The sequence below is a fragment of the Pristiophorus japonicus genome, chromosome 2, assembly GCF_044704955.1.
Source record: "Pristiophorus japonicus isolate sPriJap1 chromosome 2, sPriJap1.hap1, whole genome shotgun sequence".
Lineage (NCBI taxonomy): Eukaryota > Metazoa > Chordata > Chondrichthyes > Pristiophoridae > Pristiophorus > Pristiophorus japonicus.
Genome location: NC_091978.1, coordinates 131461928 through 131481039, shown reverse-complemented (window position 1 = coordinate 131481039; position 19112 = coordinate 131461928). Strand labels below are relative to the sequence as shown.

The 19112-nt window shown below is 41.4% G+C and overlaps 1 protein-coding gene across 2 annotated transcripts in view; it reads right to left on the bottom strand.

Moving 5' to 3' along the window:
* The window catches only part of cwc27 (CWC27 spliceosome associated cyclophilin), a 349321-nt gene that overhangs the window by 98726 nt on the left and 231483 nt on the right, over positions 1-19112 (bottom strand). The window lies entirely within an intron of this gene.

Below are 19112 nucleotides of genomic sequence, written 5' to 3'. Positions count from 1 at the left end.
GTATGGCCTACTCCTGTTCTTATTTCTTATGTTCTTAAAATGAAGGCCATTCAGTTACAGTACTAATAAAATAGCCAGAATATATTTTAATAAAAATGAACTTTGACTTATTATGCCACTGTAAATCTTTTATCCACATACACTTACTGTCAACTATGTAACCATTATAAATTCTAATGTCCACATTTATAAAGGAAACTAGTCACCCCGTAATTTTTCCTTCCTGCAACAGTCTAAGGATAAGGGGTAAGCCATTTAGTACCGAGATGAGGAGAAACTTCTTCACTCAGAGTTGTGAGCATGTGGAATTCTCTACCACAGAAAGTTGTTGAGGCCAGTTCATTAGATATATTCAAAAGGAAGTAGATGTGGCCCTTACGGCTAAAGGGATCAAGGGGTATGGAGAGAAAGCAGGAATGAGGTACTGAAGTGCATGATCAGCCATGATCATAGTGAATGGTGGTGCAGGCTCGAAGGGCCGAATGGCCTACTCCTGCACCTATTTTCTATGTCTATGTTTCTGCAATGAAGCCACTGTAGTGCCACCACTGGTGTGAGTTTACATGAGTAGTTACCGTGTTAAATTTTGGACATAGAAAGTTAATATGAAAATATAAAAATGACAAAATATATGACTGAAAAAAAAATAATCTGAGTCTTGAAAATTTCAACTGACCGAGCATTGACAACCTTTTCGAGGAGGGGCGTTCCAGATTTCCATTATTCTGTGTGTGAAATAAATTTTTTCCACTATAAATTCCTATGTCCACATCAATAATGGAAGCTGGCTATGCCAACTTGTCACCTTGTAATTATACTCTCTTGCCAGTTGTGGCCCTCAGTTTTACATCTGCAGCTCCTCACAGCATGTACTGCTGAGAAACTCTTATGCTCCAACCAACTCTACATCTCCGCTTCCCAAATTCCCGTAAGTTTTTCTATTTAACTGTAAAATGTAACAAGATAAAATCAAAGTAATATATAAAGATAGGAACAGAACATTACTTTTAAATGGGGACAGAATTACATCTACGTGCCCTGGTGAAATTATTCACCACTCTCTAAACCCTGTTTCACTTGAAAGCTACACTTGATCTCAACTGTGTGTGTGCAGTGCCATAGGATATTGACTCGTAAAATTTAGAAAAAATAATAAAAAGTACTCTCAAGATTTCCATTTTCCTTTAAGTAGGAATATAAATAGACCCATTCAATTTCACATCTTATTTTTAATACAATAATGAAGAAATCAGCGATATTTGTAAAATATCATGATTTTAAGTTTGTACATAGGTAGATTGAAGCTTCATTTATTACATCATTGGACAGAAGATACTTTCTCTATTAGACTAGTCAAAGAACTACCTATAATCTGTCGAACATGATACATGGAAAAATAAAGATACATGTACACCCCACCATTTGTTATAATTAAGCGATAATGTTTGGTTGAATGGAGTGCAAGGTAATAAACAGTTCTCACACAGGTTACATGCCAAAGCTATATGCCAAGAGGTTTAAAACTAAGCATACAAAACAATTATGCCGAGTACACTTTGTACCACTAGACAAGCCTATTATTCTTTAAAAATATTACAGTTGACGCTTAAAGAATTTTCCAGTAATAGGTATCAATTCTTTTTTTTTGTGTTAGTGTCCTCTATCGGCAAAAACAAGGGAAACAAACACAGGGATAATTTGGGGGAGGGGGGTCTGGATACATAATATATTGATGTTCTGATCCAAATGTTAACACAGGGTGGTCTCTATGATTTACAAATGCTAAATGATAAAATCTCAGTTTGACGTTAGATAATCTGTGGAAAGGCAGAGAAGCAACCATTAAAGTTAGAGGTCAAGAAAGAATGAAGTAATCTTTATGATGCGTCTTCCAATTTGGGGAATAGTCACTGACATCTGGTCACAAATTTGAGCGTACTAATCTTGAGCAGTGGGACTATTGGATTGCGAACAGTCAACAGATTGTGGAAATTAGATTCAGCGTGAATTTGTGGGCAAGCACTATTCTGTTCGAAAAAAGTATTTACTGTATTCAATTTTGACTTAAATTTACTTAATTTAAACTGTTCAATACTAGGAACCATTTAAACTTGTTTACCTGGTGCCCTATCTGTGTGCTTGTTTAAGCTGTAATAGGTTGGTTGATTGATTGTGTAAGTGATGTGATTAGCTGTTCTCCGTTTGACTGTTTTTTCCTGCTGGAATTGGGCTATTGTGAAATTTGAGTATACCAACAAGAAATTAACCTTGAACAGCAAGAGACTAGTGGCATGAGACGAGCCAGTAAAGTGAGATTTAGATTGGAACTGGAGGCAGTCAGGAGATTGGGGCTCAGGGCAGGGGGAGAGTTGGTGACAGGACTGGTGGTCAGGGAGAGGGTGACTGGGGATTGGAGGGGGCGGGGGAAGAGTGCTCGGGAGATGGCTATGGGGTCAGAGACTGCGAAAAGGGGCAAAGGGGAAGAAAATGAATCTAGGGAAATGTGGACAGGGATGTCGGCTCTGGGGAAGAAAGGCAGACAATGGAATGAGGGACGGCAAATTGAAACTTGGGCGGGGGGAGAGGAATGGGGTGGGGTCGGCATGGGGCCCAGCATCTCCTGCAAAGCCAGGAGCAGCTGCAGCAAAATGGTGAGTGGGAGTGGCACTGAGAGAGGAACAGGCAAAAACGGAATGAGTGAAATTTCAGGACCTTGTTGTGGGTAAACAGTGAAAGATTATTTCTACTGAGGATTCTGAGGAGATGCAGAAGGGCCGAGTACCGCCGACAGTGGCCCATAGTAGTTCTGTTGAATTGGGAGGATCACTCCTGCTCCTCCACGCTGCACAGATGGGGAAGAAAAAAAACCCCTACCACTTCTTTAGTGGCCTCCAGCAGTACCTTTAAGGAGCACTGTTTAGGACTCTAGAACTGAAAAAACTAGTTAGAGCTTGCACGTTGCATATTCTATCTAGTTTTTCACACATCTTGTAGAAGGGTCCTAAAAATAGGCACAAGACCCTTTTTTACATATTTATAATGATCCAATGCAGATTTCAGCTGGCAGCCAGGGGTCCTTAAAATCAGTAAGGACCAATATGGCAGCAGCCATGCTACCAGCACAAATGAGCTGCAAGACCTCTTGCACAGAAATTGGTACACATTGAACCCGTTTTATACCCAAAAAACGGCCAAAACACCTACCAATTTCAATCCCACTGTGTCCAAATAACTTTTGCTGAGTGTGACCCACACCAAATGCCAGGATGTCGGATCAGGTCCACCACATGAATTGAGTTTCACACTCCTAATCAAGAGCCTTCTACCCATTTGAAACTGCCTAACTTCTCTGATCTCAAAAAATAGAAAAGCAAATTATGATTTAAATGGAGAAAAATTGCAAAGTGCTGCAGTACAGAGGGACCTGGGGGTCCTTGTGCAAGAAACATAAAAAGTTAGTGTGCAGGTACAGCAAGTAATCAGAAAGGCAAATGACAAATACCTTTATTGCAAGGGGGATAGAGTATAAAAGCAGAGAAGTCGTGTTACAACTGTACAGGGTATTGATGTGGCCACACCTAGAGTACTGTATATAGTTTTGGTCTCCGTATTTAAGGAAGGAGAAACTTGCATTGGAGGCTGTTCAGAGAAGGTTCACTAGGTTGATTCTGGAGAGGAACATAAGAAATAGGAGCATAGAAACATAGAAAATAGGTGCAGGAGTAGGCCATTAGACCATTCAATATGATCATGGCTGATCATGCAACTTCAGTACCCCATTCCTGCTTTCTCTCCATACCCCTTGATCCCTTTAGCCGTAAGAGCCACATCTAACTACCTTTTGAATATATCGAAGGAACTGGCCTCAACAACTTTCTGTGGTAGAGAATTCCACAGGTTCACAATTCTCTGAGTGAAGAAGTTTCCCCTTAACCCGGTGCTAAATGGCTTACCACTTATTCTGGGAATCAGTCTGGTGAATCTTCGCTGCACTCGCTCAATAGCAAGGACGTCCTTCCTCAGATTAGGAGACCAAAACTGTACATAATATTCAAGGTTTGGCCTCACCAAGGCCCTGTATAACTGCAGTAAGACCTTCCTGCTCCTATACTCAAACCCTCTCGCTATGAAGGCCAACATGCCATTTTTCTTCTTCACCGCCTGCTGTACCTGCATGCCAACTTTCAATGACTGATGTACCATGACACCCAGGTCTCGTTGCATCTCCCTTTTTCCTAATCTGTCACCATTCAGACAATAATTTGCCTTCCTGCTTTTGCCACCAAAGTGGATAACCTCACATTTGCCCACTCACCTAACCTGTCCAAGTCACCCTGCAGCCTCTTAGCATCCTTCTCACAGCTCACACTGCCACCCAGCTTAGTGTCATCTGCAAACTTGGGAGATATTGCATGGCAGGAGGAGGCCATTTGGCCCCTCGAGCCTGCTCCGCCATTCAATAAGATCGTGGCTGATCCATGGACTCAGCTCCACTTCCCTGCCCGCTCCCCATAACCTTTTACTCCCTTATCGCTCAAAAATCTGTCTATCCCCACCTTAAATATATTCAATGACCCAGCCTCCACAGCTCTCTGGGGCAGAAAATTCCATAGATTTACAACCTTCTAGAGAAGAAATTTCTCCTCATCTCAGTTTTAAATTGGAGGCCCCTTATTCTGAGACAATGTCCTCTAGTTTTAGTTTCCCCTATGAGTGGAAATATCCTCTCTGCACCCACCTTGTCGAGCCCCTTCATTATTTTATATGTTTCATTAAGATCACCTCTCATTCTTCTGAACTCCAATGTGTCCCAACCTATCTTCATGTCAACCCCCTCATCTCTGGAATCAACCTAGTGAACCTTCTCTGAACAGCCTCCAATGCAAGTATATCCTTCCTTAAATACGGAGACCAAAACTGTACACAGTACTCCAGGTGTGACCTTACTAATACTCTGTACAGTTGTCGCAGAATTTCTCTATTTTTATACTCTATCCCCCTTGCAATAAAGGCTAACATTCTATTTGTCTTCCTGATTACTTGCTGTACCTGCATACTAACTTTTTGTGTTTCATGTACAAAGATCCCCAGGTCCCTCTGTACTGCAGCAGTTTGCAATTTTTCACCATTTGAATTATAATTTGCTTTTCTATTATTTCTGCCAAAGTGGATAACCTCTCATTTTCCCACATTATACTCCATCTGCCAAATTTTTGATGGGGGGGTTGACTTATGAAGATAGGTTGAGTAGGTTGGGCCTATACTCATTGGAGTTCAGAAGAATGAGAGTGATCTTATTGAAACGTATAAGATAATGAGGGGGCTCGACAAGGTGGTTGCAGAGAGGATATTTCCACATAGGAGAAACTAAAACTAGGGGACATAGTCTCAGAATAAGGGGCTGCCCATTTAAAACTGAGATGAGGAGAAATTTCTTCTCGCAGAGGGTTGTAAATCTATGGAATTCTCTGTCCCAGAGAGCTGTGGAGGCTGGGTCATTGAATATATTTAAGGCGGAGACAGACAGATTTTTGAGTGATAAGGGAATAAAGGGTTATGGGGAGCAGGCATGGAAGTGAAACTGAGTCCATGATCAGATCAGCCATAATCTTATTAAATGGTGGAGCAGGCTCAATGGGCCAGGTGGCCTACTCCTGCTCCTATTTCTTATTTTCTTATCTTTGACTTCTCTACTTTTTGTGTCAAAACCACCATCTTTTATACCTTTATAGCTGTGTCAGCTGTGGCTCTGTTAGTAGCACCCTCACCTGAGTCACAAAGTTGTGGGTTCAAGTCCCACTCCAGGGTTCAAGTCTTACTGCAGGGACTTGAGCCACAAAAATCTAGGCTGACACTCGAGTGCAGTACTACACTATCGGAGGTGCCATCTTTTGGATGGGACGTTAAACTGGGGCCCATCTGCTCTCTCAGGTGGACGTTTACCATCACATGGCACAATTTTGAAAAAGAGCATGAGAGTTATCCCCGGTGTCCTGGCCAGTATTTTAATTATCTCAAATGTATTTATTTAACACTGATTATTTATACTAACTGATAATTAGTAAATTAATTAACAGCTTTATTATTTCAAAGAAAAGCAGGGGAGTTCTCTCTGGTGTCCTTGCCAATATTTATCTCTCAATCAACATAACAAAAACAGATTATCTAGTCATTATCACATTGCTGTTTATGCGAGCTTGCTGTGTGCAAATTGGCTGCGCTTTTCCTACATTACACAGTGACTACACTGTACTTCATTGGCTCCATAGCGCTTTGAGACATCTGGTGGACGTGAGTCACTATATAAATTCATGTCTCTCTCTCTTTCATTCAAACTTCCTTCAACACAATTTTTTAACCAATCTGAGTGATACCTTATTGCAAAGATTCCTGAACTTTAGACATATTCAAGAACTTATAAGCAGCAAATTTTAATTACTTAATAAAAGCCAGATCTGCTCATTAGTTGTAAAACTCCTTCCCTCTTTCTTTGGCCTGGAAAATTTCTATTTCCTCTGACATTAGAATCTGACAACAAGTATGCACAGTAAAATATTGTTCTAAGCCGCAGCACTGCAATTCTACACTGTAATGAGCACAGAAAATCAAAAAATCTTTAAACTACTTTGAAGAAACAAAATCTTAAAAATGTATTTATGACTGTTGAAAATTACTTTTCTACTCAAAGTGAGAGCAGAAAAAATAATGCTATTAGCCAGAAGAATGACGTGACATGTTCTTAAGAGGCCATCCATCAATGGAATCTTTCTTCAGAATCCCTCCCACATGCTATGCTAGCTCTGGTGATTATACATGTGAAGTGCAAATGAAGAAAAACAAAAAGATGACATGCAACAAGATATATTTTAGGACACTTCAATAACGCAGCTGATAACATAAAATATGGTAATAGATTTAATTTTAATATATTGGGTCGAATCTTGATGGAACAGGACATCTTATGGCATTTGTCACACTAGTTAGACTTTTTTCTGTTCCCTTCAGCTTGGAATTGTTTTGTGCTGCAACTTGTAGGAAGTACGAACTGATAATGGCATGGCAAGGGCAAAGGGGCATCTGGAAGCTTAATGAATGGTGGGATGAACAATGTATCCCCATAACCAATGAGATTTAAGGATTAAGAATGAAACAGAGGAATGACAAAAGGAGGGTGAATTTGGAATGGATGAATTAAGAGTTAATTCAGGAATAGAAAGAGAAATAAAGAGGGAACGAAAGACTGGATTAAGAGAAAAAAGTGACAGAAAAAGATTGTTTTAAATTGACATTTTTAAAATGTCTAAGACTTTACTATATGCAGGAATGAGGTTGAACAGTTTAAATCAACCCGTTTCTGGGCCTGAGAGGATGATTGTCATTGCATTAACAATTACCACATTATTAAAAGGATAATTACACTGTTAATCACCAGCCCTAATTTTCTGCGATGAGTTTAATGGGCAACTAATGGTCGAATCCAGCAAGTTCTTAAAAATAATGGGGAGTCTTAAAGCAAGATACCGTTTGTGTAAATCGACTAGCCAGGTCTGCAGATTCGCAACTCATGGTGCATCTCTTAATCCTCTGAATTGCTGGCCGATTTGCGCATTAATGTCGGCGTGCTTTGTTAACATGCCGTTATTTTTCCAACAAAATTGGCAAAAATTCCAAAGGGTCTACTCTGCCAGCAAAAGTGTGGTGGAGTGGAGACCAAAGTGAAGACCACCAACTATATCCTAAATTGCGAAGATGGGGTTATTAATATGGTCAGGGCGGATATCTCGTACCTATAAGGGTGCATCAGCAGCACATGTCGTAACTGTTAGAGCAGCTCCATTTCTCTCCAATGCAGCAGATGCAGCCCAGGAAGAGCTCCTCAGGAACTCAACTCTGCAACTTCCTAGGAATTATCAGATCATCCCTGCAAGGTATTCAATACCGACAAGGATCGATTATATGCTCTCACTGGCATTGTTGGCTATTTACTGGTCCTTTAACAGAATCTACATCTGCTCTCAGTTGGTTGAGCCTAATCAAGTGGCTAGCTAATTTCCTAGGATTTAGGAAATCCCCCAGCTATATCAATTTGGCAGGGTGAGGGTGTCTGGTAGATCTGTTCAAGCCCCTCCATACTAGAATTTCCTGGCCTCTTTTCCATGGGGTGGAATCCCAGTAGAAATGGGTTATGACTCGTTCTGTATGCACTCCTTCAGGCAACTACATCCAAGATGCACCAAGGAGTGAAGTTTTAGGCCCATTATGTTAAATCATATCGAAAAAAAAATAATGGTAGAAGGTGATCTATTCTTTTTTCAGCTTCCATGCAGGCATTTTGTTTCTGATTATTTTTGCTTGGGATGTGTCTGACACCGACAAAGCAGCATTTATTAAACAAACCTAGTTGCGCTGAGAGTATTAAGAGGCACTCACAAAACATAAGAGCAGAGTCACATGTAGGCCAAACCAGGTGGCAATGATAGATTCCTTTCCCTGAAGAACGCTCATGAACCATTTGGGTTTTTACAATAATCAAGCAATTTACAGGTCAGTTATTCAGGTGCTAGCCCACAAATTACCAGATTTATTGAATTCAATTTGTCTGGTTGGTTAGTTCAATACCATAACCACTGGGTTACTGTTCAGAACTTCCACTAATTGTTGGATCAGAGTTATAAGGATTATCAGTTATATAGTTTAGAAAAGTTTTATTACGAGTTTCACATCTTTTATAATACTTTAGTGTTAATAAAGGCTGTTAAAACATGTTGCAGCTGTCCAGTATTGCACTCAATTTAACAAATGAATCAGGTTAAAAGTCTTTGAAGTTGTTCAAATACCTTTACCGTCATAATCTTTTTTGTTTTCCCCTCATGATTTAAAGCATACAAAGCAAATCAGTTTGAAAAGTATACTTCAGATTTTTCTCAAGGTTGTTGGGGACAGTGAGAAACCAAACCGGTACAAATATCTTTAGAATCGGTCATTAACTTTAGGAAAATAGTTCACAAAAATTCCTACATTGGAAATTTTTAATACTGTAAATATTGTATGTTAAAACTAAGTTAGACTTATTCATGATCCTGAATTCCCTTAACAGTACAGATCTATCACTGTGAAATGCAATATTCAAGTGTATAAAATAGGAATTGCTATACAAAAAAGATCAAGGGCCATCTAGTTCGTCTTATATAAAACGGAAGAGAGTGACTAAAGTAAATGTTGCTCCCTTAGAAGATGAGAAGGGGGATTTAATAATAGGAAATGTGGAAATGGCTGAGACCTTAAACAATTATTTTGCTTCGGTCTTCACAGTGGAAGACACAAAAACCATGCCAAAAATTGCTGGTCACGGGAATGTGGGAATGGAGGATCTTGAGACAATCACTATCACTAGGGAGGTAGTGCTGGACAGGCTAATGGGACTCAAGGTGGACAAGTCCCCTGGTCCTGATGAAATGCATCCCAGGGTATTAAAAGAGATGGCGGAAGTTATAGCAGATGCATTGGTTATAATCTACCAAAATTCTCTGGACTCTGGGGAGGTACCAGCGGATTGGAAAGCAGCTAATGTAATGCCTCTGTTTAAAAAAAGGGGACAGACAAAAGACAGATAACTATAGGCCGGTTAGTTTAACATCTGTAGTGGGGAAAATGCTTGAAGCTATCATTAAGGAAGAAATAGCGGGACATCTAGATAGGAATAGTGCAATCAAGCAGAGGCAACATGGATTCATGAAGGGGAATCATGTTTAACTAATTTACTGGAATTCTTTGAGGATATAACGAGCATGGTGGATTGAGGTGTACCGATGGATGTGGTGTATTTAGATTTCCAAAAGGCATTCGATAAGGTGCCACACAAATGGTTATTGCAGAAGATAAAGGTACGCGGAGTCAGAGGAAATGTATCAGCATGGATCAAGAATTGTCTGGCTAACAGAAAGCAGAGAGTCGGGATAAATGGGTCCTTTTCGGGTTGGAAATCGGTGGTTAGTGGTGTGCCACAGAGATCGGTGCTGGGACCACAACTGTTTACAATATACATAGATGACCTGGAAGAGGGGACAGAGTGTAGTGTAACAAAATTTGCAGATGACACAAAGATTAGTGGGAAAGCGGGTTGTGTAGAGGACACAGAGAGGCTGCAAAGAGATCTAGATAGGTTAAGTGAATGGGCTAAGGTTTGGCAGATGGAATACAATGTCGGAAAGTGTGAGGTCATCCACCTTGGGAAAAAAAACAGTAAAAGGGATTATTATTTGAATGGGGATAGATTACAACATGCTGCGGTGCAGAGGGATCTGGGAGTCCTTGTACATGAATCCCAAAAGGTTAGTTTGCAGGTAATCAGGAAGGCGAATGGAATGTTGGCCTTCATTGCGAGAGGGATGGAGTACAAAAGCAGGGAGGTCCTGCTGCAACTGTACAGGGTATTGGTGAGGCTGCACCTGGAGTGCTGCGTGCAGTTTTGGTCACCTTACTTAAGGAAGGCTATACTAGCCTTGGAGGGGGTACAGAGACGATTCACTAGGCTGATTCCGGAGATGAGGGGGTTACCTTATGATGATAGATTGAGTAGACTGGGTCTTTACTCCTTGGAGTTCAGAAGGATGAGGGGTGATCTTATAGAAACATTTAAAATAATGAAAGGGATAGACAAGATTGGGGAGCGGGCGGGTAAGTGGAGCTGAGTCCACGGCCAGATCAGCCATGATCTTTTTGAATGGCGGAGCAGGCTCGAGGGGCTGGATGGCCTACTCCTGTTCCTAATTCTTATGTTCTTATGTTCTTATATCTTCTACTATCCTGGAAGGTACACGATACCATGATAATGGAGTTGTTGAATAATCAATCTCTATTATTAATTTATCTAAAGAGACCCAGACATGAGGCGAGGAAACTCCCAGTGGTGAAGCTCTTTGGGAACCATAGTCCAAAGTCACCTGTTCCTTCCAAGAAAGCTACACTTACCACACGTCATGTCTCACATTACTCACATACTGTATCCCAAAATGTTATTTTCTGAAAGGTTTTGAATTAGTATTTGAATGAATCAATACTATTTGCTTCCACCGTCTCTCTATGAAGCCTGTTCCATAGATTAAACACTCGCCCAATAAAATATTGGTCCTGATATAAACTCGGAGATGCGTTGAAAGAGGGTGGGGATCGGTCCAATATCACACGGGAATCCTGGGAGAAAGTTCGGCATGTCAGTCAGTGGCGTTTTAACTCAGCCAAATCATTAGCATTTTACTTACGAGTTTATAAGAACAGAAGAAATAAGAGCAGGAGTAGGCCATACGACCCACTCGAGCCTGCCCCGCCATTTAATACGATCATGGCTGATCCGATTATGGACTCAGGTCCACTTCCCTGCCCGCTCTCCATAATCCCTTATCGGTTTAGAAACTGTCTATCTCTGTCTTAAATTTATTCAATGACCCAGCTTCCACAGCTCTCTGAGGCAGCGAATTCCACAGATTTACAACCCTGAGCCCTACGAGCCCTATCTCAGTTTTTAATGGGCAACCCCTTATTCTAAGATTATGTCCCCTAGTTCTAGTCTCCCCCATCAGTGGAAACATCCTCTCTGCATCCACCTTGTCATGCCCCCTCATAATCTTACACCTTTTGATAAGGTCACCTCTCATTCTTCTGAATTCCTATGAGTAGAGGCCCAACTTACTCAACCATTCCTCATAAGTCAACCCCCTCATCTCCGGAATCAGCCTAGTGAACCTTCACTGCCTTCAAAGCAAGTATATCCGTTCTTAAATATGGAAACCAAAACTGTACACAATATTCCAGGTGTGGCCTCACCAATACCCTGTATAACTGCAGCAAGGCTTCCCTGCTTTTATACTCCATCCCCTTTGCAATAAAGGCCAAGCTTCCATTGGCCTTCCTGATCACTTGCTGTACCTGCAAACTAACCTTTTGTGTTTCATGCACAAGTACCCCCAGGTCCCGCTGTACTGCAGCACTTTGCAATTTTTCTCCATTTAAATAATAATTTGCTCTTTGATTTTTTTCTGCCAAAGTGCATAACTTCACACTTTCCAACAGTATACTTCATCTGCCAAATTTTTGCCCACTCACTTAGCCTGTGTATGTCCTTTTGCAGATTTTTTGTGTCCTCCTCACACATTGCTTTTCCTCCCATCTTTGTACCATCAGCAAACTTGGCTACGTTACACTCGGTCCCTTCTTCCAAATTAACATAGATTGTAAATAGTTGGGATCCCAGCACTGATCCCTGCGACACCCCACTAGTTACTGATTGCCAACCCGAGAATGAACCATTTATCCCGACTCTCTGTTTTCTGTTAGTTAGCCAATCCTCTATCCATGCTAATATATTACCCCAATCTCGTGAACTTTTATCTTATGCAGTAACCTTTTATGTGGCACCTTGTCAAATGCCTTCTGAAAGTCCAAATATACCACATTCACTGGTTCCCCTTTATCCACCCTGTCCATTACATCCTCAAAGAACTCCAGCAAATTTGTCAAACATGACTTCCCTTTCATAAATCCATGCTGACTCTGCCTGACTGAATTGTGTCTTTCCAAATGTCCTGCTATTGCTTCTTTAATAATGGACTCCAATATTTTCCCAACCATAGATGTTAGGCTAACTGGTCTATAGTTTCCTGCTTTCTGTCTGCCTCCTTTTATAAATAGGAGTGTTACATTTACAGTTCTCCAATCTGCTACAACCTCCCCAGAACCAGGGGAATTTTGGTAAATTACAACCAACGCATCCAAAATCCCTACCGCTACTTCTCTTAAGACCCGAGGATGCAAGCCATCAGGTCCAGGGGATTTATCTGCCTTTAGTCCCATTATCTTACTGAGTACCACCTCCTTAGTGATTGTGATTGTGTTAAGTTCCTCCCCCCCTATAGCCCCTTGACTATCCACTGCTGCAATATTGTTAGTGTCCTCTATCGTAAAGACTAATAACAAATATTTGTTCAGAGTTTCTGCCATCTCCATGTTCCCCATTACTAATTCCCTGGTCTCGTCCTCTAAGGGACCAACATTTACTTTAGCCACTCTTTTCCTTTTTATATACCTGTAGAAACTCTTGCTGTTTTTATATTTCATGCTAGTTTACTTTCATAGTCTATCATCCCTTTCTTAATCATTTTTCTAATTATTCTTTGCTGGCTTTTAAAAGCTTCCCAATCTTCAGTCCTCCCACTAATTTTGGCCACTTTGTATGCCCTAGTTTTTAATTGGATACCATCCTTTATTTCTTTAGTTAGCGACGGATGGCTATCTTTTCTTTTATACCCTTTCCTCCTCACTGAAATATATTTTTCTTGTGAGTTGTGAAATATCTCCTTAAATGTACGCCTCTTGTTCATCAACCGTCCTACACTTTAATGTATTTTCCCAGTCCACTTTAGCCAACTTTGCCCTCATACCTTTGTAGTCTCCTTTATTTAAGCTTAGTACGCTGGTTTGAGATTTGCCATCCAATGTGCGGCAGCGGGAGCAATGAGGACCTGCATGACGCAATCTCAAGTCCATTTTCGTAAATCTTTTCTGCGCCTTCTCCAAGGCCTTCACATTCGTCTTAAAGTGCGGTACCCAGAATTGGACACAGTTGAGGCCGAACCAGTGTTTTACAAAGGTTCATCATAACTTCCTTGCTTCTGTACACTATGCCTCTATTTATGAAGCCCATTAACTCGTACGCATGTTTAACCGCTTTCTCAAGCTGCCCTGCCACCTGCAATGATTTGTGCACATATACCTCAGGTCTCTCTGTTCAAGCACCCCTTTTAGGATTGTACCCTTTATTTTATATTGCCTCTCCTTGCTCTTCCTCACATCGTGCTTTTTTGCGTTAAATTTCATCTACCACGTGTCCACCCATTTCACCAGTCTGTCTATATCGTCTTGAAATCTATCACTATCCTACTCACTGTTCACTATACTTCCAAGTTTTGTGTCATCTGCACATTTTGAAATTGTGTCCTGTACACCCAAGTCATTTATATATAGAAATATATATATATATATATCTATATAAAAGCAGTGGTTGCCCCTGGGGAACACCACTGTATACCTTCGGTCAGTTCGAGAAACAACCCTTCACAACTACTCTCTGCTTCCTGTCACTTAGTCAATTCGTATCCACGCTGGCACTGCTCCTTTTATTGCATGGACTTCAAATTTGCTGGCAAGCCTATTATGTGGAATGGAAACGAGTGACTAAAGTAAATGTTGGTCCCTTAGAAGATGAGAAGGGGAATTTAATAATGGGAAATGTGGAAATGGCTGAGTCCTTAAACAATTATTTTGCTTCGGTCTTCACAGTGGAAGACACAAAAACCATGCCAAAAACTGCTGGTCACAGGAATGTGGGAAGGGAGGACCTTGAGACAATCACTATCACTAAGGGGGTAGTGCTGGTCAGGCTAATGGGACTCAAGGTAGACAAGTCCCCTGGTCCTGATGAAATGCATCCCAGGGTATTAAAAGAGATGGCGGAAGTTATAGCAGATGCATTCGTTATAATCTACCAAAATTCGCTGGACTCTGGGGAGGTATCAGCGGATTGGAAAGCAGCTAATGTAACGCCTCTGTTTAAAAAAGGGGGCAGACAAAAGGCAGGTAACTATAGGCCGGTTAGTTTAACATCTGTAGTGGGGAAAATGCTTGAAACTATTATTAAGGAAGAAATAGCGGGACATCTAGATAGGAATAGTGCAATCAAGCAGACGCAGCATGGATTCATGAAGGGGAAATCATGTTTAACTAATTTACTGGAATTCTTTGATATAACGAGCATGGTGGAGAGGTGTACCGATGGATGTGGTGTATTTCCAAAAGGCATTCGATAAGGTGCCACACAAAAGGTTACTGCAGAAGATAAAAGGTACGCGGAGTCAGAGGAAATGTATCAGCATGGATAGAGAATTGGCTGGCTAACAGAAAGCAGAGTCGGGATAAATGGGTCCTTTTCGGGTTGGAAATCGGTGGTTAGTGGTGTGCCACAGGGATCGGTGCTGGGACCACAACTGTTTACAATATACATAGATGACCTGGAAGAGGGGACAGAGTGTAGTGTAACAAAATTTGCAGATGACACAAAGATTAGTGGGAAAGCGGGTTGTGTAGAGGACACAGAGAGGCTGCAAAGAGATTTAGATAGGTTAAGTGAATGGGCTAAGGTTTGGCAGATGGAATACAATGTCGGAAAATGTGAGGTCATCCACCTTGGGGAAAAAAAAACAGTAAAAGGGAATTTTATTTGAATGGGGAGAAATTACAACATGCTGCGGTGCAGAGGGACCTGGGGGCCCTTGTGCATGAATCCCAAAAAGTTAGTTTGCAGGTACAGCAGGTAATCAGGAAGACGAATGGAATGTTGGCCTTCACTGCGAGAGGGATGGAGTACAAAAGCAGGGAGGTCCTTCTGCAACTGTACAGGGTATTGGTGAGGCCGCACCTGGAGTACTGCGTGCAGTTTTGGTCACCTTACTTAAGGAAGGATATACTAGCTTTGGAGGGGCTACAGAGACGATTCACTAGGCTGATTCCGGAGATGAGGGGGTTACCTTATGATGATAGATTGAGGAGACTGGGTCTTTACTCGTTGGAGTTCAGAAGGATGAGGGGTGATCGTATAGAAACATTTAAAATAATGAAAGGGATAGACAAGATAGAGGCAGAGAGGTTGTTTCCACTGGTTGGGGAGACTAGAACTAGGAGGCACAGCCTCAAAATACTGGGGAGCCAATTTAAAACCGAGTTGAGAAGGAATTTCTTCTCCCAGAGGGTTGTGAATCTGTGGAATTCTCTGCCCAAGGAAGCAGTTGAGGCTAGCTCATTGAATGTATTCAAGTCACAGATAGATAGATTTTTAACCAATATGGGAATTAAGGGTTACGGGGAGTGGGCGGGTAAGTGGAGCTGAGTCCACAGCCAGATCAGCCATGATCTTGTTGAATGGCGGAGCAGGCTCGAGGGGCTAGATGGCCTACTCCTGTTCCTAATTCTTATGTTCTTATGTTCTTATGTTCTAACTTTATCAAACGTCTTTTGGAAATCCATGTACACATCAATCGCACTGCATTCATCAACCTCTTTGTTATCTCATCACAAAATTCGATCAAGTTAGTTAAACATGATTTGCCTTAACAAATCCGTGCTGGCTTTCCTTAATTAATCTACAGTTGTCCAAAAGACAGTTAACTTTATCCCTGATTATCGTTTCTAAAAGCTTCCCCACTACCGAGGTTAAACTGAATGGCCTGTTGTTGCTGGGTTTATCCTTACACTCCTCTATTGAGGAAGTTGCACGCAAGTATCCTAACACGCTTGAGTTAAACATGGAAGTCGGTGGATTGGAGCAGGTTTCCTGACTCGTTCGTGTTTCCCCTGGTTTTAACCCCCCACCTGCACCCAAATCCACACGTTGCTCCAGATTAAAAATCCCCCAATTGTTTCCGTAGATAGTTGTGAATATAACCCCATTCACGTATAGGCCATATCTTTTGGTACTACTGTTCTGGACAAGGCAAAATAGCTTATCATGGTCTATATTTTCTAGTCCCTTTAGAATCCTAAAAACAGCAATCATATCACCTCGCAAACTTCTCTTTTCCAGTGAGAATATATCCAATTTACATGATCATTCCTTGTAATCCAATCCCTCCATCCTCTCAATCATTCTGGTTGCTCTCTTCTGTATCCTTTCAATATTTTTGTACTGTGGCAACCAGAATTGTACACTATAATGATTAACAATATTCTTGAGATTCTGTTAGTAGCATATAGCAGTGTACTGTGATCAACAAAGTCATATAATGCTGCAGAGGCAAAACAGTTGCACTTTAAAGTACAGTCTTCAAATTTCTTTTAATTTAAATATTTGTGCTCACCAAAGTGAGGGATGATATTGCTGGGAATAGAACTTTTTCTATTTCAGGCACCCAGTAACAGCATCAAGCACCAGGTGAGGTAAAGCAGATGCAGAATAAAGCTCCCTTTACCATGTCTGAACAATGTCTCAGTCCATTTTCTAATTCCCATATCAACAGTCCCATAGAACAAGAGAAAATTTAATGAAAAAAGATCATTTGGCTTTTTGGTAGAGCAATCGAAAACTAATTCCATTGTCCCAATCTCTCCCCAAAACGCTTCAAATGTTTATTTATTCTTCCCTTCAAAGGTACAATTGTCCCTGCATGAACTACTTCGTGGTGCGTGGTGAAGCATTCCATTCTCTAAAAACTGCGTGAAGAAATTTGTCTCGACATCTCTCCTCACTCTTCCAGTAACAATTTTAAAATGAAATCCTCTAAATACTGACTCCTCAACCACTGGAATAGTCTTTCACTATTTACCCTATTGAAACTCTTGATAATTAAAAAAATCTCGAAGTAATCTCCTCTTAGCCGTCTCTGTTTTAGAGAAAATAGTCCAAGTATCTGAAATCTCTTCTCATAACCATAGCTTCTCATGCTATTTCCTCTCGAAGTGCGATTGCCAATTAATGTCAAATTAAAGACAGTTTTTTTGCTGTCGGCCCATGCAACTGGATTGAGACTGTACAAACTCATGTCACATAGGACCCTGACAGTCAACATACAGACCCACTGTGCAACTGAGTTCCCAGAAGCATGCTTGACAAACAAGCTTTGAAATATGAAACCTCAACTTACCATATCTTCATGGTTGCAGTATCTTCACTTTTTAAAAGTTAATCATAAACATTTATTATTAATTGAACATTCATATTCTAAGTTGTTTTCATTTCAAACATTTTATGAATTTTATGCTTATTAAGGTAAAGGGTGTCCATTTTTAGAATCAAATATTTCATCACTTTTGCTCAATATCAGCATCAAGCACTCCTTCATCAGGTTACATGTTAAGGAAACCTCTACTTTGACCAATGTGCTTACCCTGAACTAAATGAACACACCCTACTGTATCAGTGTGACATTTCCTGCCAAACTGGTGCTAAGTTGGGGCAGTTTTGTGCTATGAACACACATCCACTTGGAAAGAGGTCGGAGTGGAAATTCAATATCGACCATTTAGAGGTGGTGACACCGCTTGGTCGGTGATTTAACCGCCTGCCGGTAATTACCGCCGCCAACCGCGAAATTCAGTTTTACTACCTGAAGAGGGGATTGGAGCGGTAAATCAGGCATTACACACCACTCTTTAGGTGCTAAACGGCGGTAAGTGGGGCGGTAAAATCTGAGCAGTAATCAGCATTTGTAGCTGTGTAACAGATATACTGGCATCATTTGGATTCAATTATGGCGGTGATATGACGCGGCACCGCCTTATGCTTATCTTCGTTGCCTACACACTGAGAGGGAGAAGATGGCAGAGACGAGAGCTCGTCAGCGTGCTCCCTGGTTCTCCGATGCCGCAGTGGATGCACTCCTGGACGGTGTGGAGAGGCGACGTGAATTATTGCGGGGTGAGACTGGCAGTAGGCCACAGCCACAGACGTTCCAAAGATTGTGGAGGGAAGTTGCGCAGAGCGTGTCTGGGAGAAACATGGTGCCTAGGACAGCCATCCATTGCAGGAAAAAGTTCAACGACCTAATGCGGCTTGTGGGACTGAGTATATTTTACATGAACGTTAGCATCCCATGCTCTGAGCACAATGTACAGTGTGTGCAGTCACTCCTCAATCAGTATGTGAAGGACCCCATGCTCTTCGTGGGTGAACACAGATGCAAAGTTTGCATTTGCTGCCTCAGCCACTTCCTGGGCCTGCATGCGCACTTAACCTTCCTGCTCCATTGTTGAGACATACATAAGAACATAAGAAATAGGAGGAGTAGATCATTTAGCCCCTCAAGCCTGCTCCACCATTCAGTGAGATCATGGCTAATCTGATCTTGGCCTCAACTCCACTTCCCTGCCTGCTCCCCATAATCCTCGACTCCCTGGTCTTGTTTTCTTCTCAGTCTCAAGATCCATGTGGACGATGGTTGCCTCATCTTAACTGTTATGTGCTGGCCCCCAAATTCCAGCATCGTCACGCCTAGTGCGCACAGCTATTCCGAATTACATCAACCTGTGAAGAATCAACTCAACTATGTAAGGCACCTCGGACAGACGGA